Source organism: Theropithecus gelada, chromosome 1 (assembly GCF_003255815.1).
Source record: "Theropithecus gelada isolate Dixy chromosome 1, Tgel_1.0, whole genome shotgun sequence".
Classification (NCBI taxonomy): Eukaryota; Metazoa; Chordata; class Mammalia; order Primates; family Cercopithecidae; genus Theropithecus; species Theropithecus gelada.
The window spans coordinates 54,992,123-54,994,393 of record NC_037668.1 but is presented as its reverse complement, the minus strand read 5'-3'; positions in this window follow the sequence as shown (position 1 = coordinate 54,994,393).

The following is a 2,271-nucleotide window of genomic DNA, read 5'->3' as shown; positions in this document are numbered from 1 at the left end:
CTGCGTCTGGTGGGCTGGAAGAGCTGAGCTGTTTCCTGATCCCTGACTTTGGGGACTTCTTGGGTGCCCTTGCCCAAATGGTGCCCACTTTGGCCTCCCTGGTCTTTGGGAAGCAGTTTTTCCCATAGACCCATTTTATGTTTAAGTTCTGCTGAGTGTGGCTTCATGTCCCTCCTCAGTGAAGCTCAGGGAGACGTCAAGGGGTAGTACCACGGCGCCTGCCCTCCCTGACCCAACCAGCTAGGCCCTGGCCTCAGGGGAGTCAGAGGAGCCCGTGGTCTGAGGAGGAAACACACCTGGGCACACCTGTCTGGAAGAAGAGGCAGGAGGACTCAGGCCACAGTCCCCTGAAACTGTAGCCTCTGTGCTGGATGTAAAAGGCTCATCCACCCACCAAGCCCCCTCCTTGCATCCCCCAGACTCAGAGATGAAGACATTACCCTACACTTCCTGACTGCTGACGGGGAAGACAACACTACACTCAAGCTAACGATGCAGTATGGAGCTGAAAGTAGGGGCAAGAAGCAGTGAGACTCCCTGAGAGTTAGGGAGGAGGGCTTCTCCCAGGAGAAAGTGTTTATGGAGCCAAGCCTAAGGTGCTGGGAGGGAGTTCCTGGAGGAGGAAGAGGATGTGCAAAGGCCCAGAGATTCGAAAGGCTAACAGGAGGCAAGAGCCACATGCAGTTAGCTCTGTTGGGCACACCCTGTGTTGAGGGAGGGGAGAGGGCTTTGGCAAGGTCACTCTGGGTAGGGTGGAGCCTGATTGCAGCGGGTAGGGAGCATCAGAGAAAGCAGTGGGTGAGGCTGAGATAGGCCAACCCAAGAGAAGCCTGTGTTCAGCCCCAAGAGTCACCTGCAGGGAGAAAATGCCTGTGTGCAGCAGCTGCTGAGGAAGCAGAAGAGACTTGAGGAGGCTCTCCAGGTGGGGCAGGCTGGGCCCAGTTGGCGTTAGGGGAACCAGAGTGGGGCCTGGTGAGTCCAGCTGAGGGCTCAGAGAGGTGGCGGCCCAAAGGAGGTTTCAGGGAGGGGAGGGGACAATGGTGGATTGCTCAGTGGAAGGGACTGGGGCTCAACATGAGATAGGAGAGGAACTTGAGAGGGAGAGGAAGGGCAGTGAAGGGTTGTGGGCCCCAGGGCTCTGGAACTGGGGCAGAGAGACAAGACCCAGGAAGGAAATGGGAGTTTGACGAGGTGATTATGGCACAGTGAAGGAGCCCCTTAACTCAAGGGAAGATGAGAGTTCACTATGAAAAGAGGCGCATAGCGAGAGGGAAGCGATGGGAGGAAGGCTTGGTGAGAACAGGGGCTCCAGGAGATGGGAAGGGAGGGGCAGGAAGGGAATGGGCGCTCAGGGAAAGGAGAGGTTTCAGCCTAGGGTCTGCTGCTTAGGAAGGGGTGAGGCGGGCCGTGGTGTACTTTGGAGACCAGACTCAGGAGATGGACCAGGGCCTCTGGGATGGAACGTTCTCTGTGCCCTTAGGCAAGGGCAGCAGACACCCTGCACAGTGTATGGTGCAGGTTTGGGGCACACTCTGTTTTGATCTGTTCTTTTCAGAGGTTGGGGCCCTACTGCCACCACAGCGCCACACCTGATCCCAGAATGCATCAAGGCAATGTGGTTCTCAGATACGTTGGTTTCGCCATCATTTATTAAACACTTCCCTGAGGTGTTTATTCTTCGAACAATCCTTGAGGTAGAGAAAGATGCTCACTTGGTTTACAAATGAGAAGACAGGTTCCCAGACACAGAGTAAGGGCCTGGTCCAAAGCTCACATGGAAAGTGGCAGAAGTAGGTTGGCCTAGGCTTTAAGCCCTTCCTTTATTTTCCCCCCCTTTTTGTATTTTTCTTTTATTTCTGCTTTTTAGAGATGGCGTCTTGCCATGTTTCCCAGGCTGGTCTCAAACCCCTGACCTCAAGCAATTCTCCCAGCTTGGCCTCCCAAAGTGCTGGGATTACAGGTGTGAGCCACCATGCCCAACCTTTTCGTTTCCTCTTTACATTTTTTTCCCTTTTTATTCTTTTTTTTTTATTTTTATTTTTTCTGATACGGAGTCTTGCTCTGTCGCCCAGGCTATAGTGCAGTGGCAAAATCTTGGCTCACTGCAACCTCCACCTCACAGGTTGAAGCAATTCTCCTGCCTCAGCCTCCCAAGTAGCTGGAATTACAGGTGCCTGCCACCACGTCCAGCTAATTTTTGTGTTTTTAGTAGAGACAGGGTTTCACCATGCTGGCCAGGCTAGTCTTGAACTCCTGACCTCGTGATCCGCC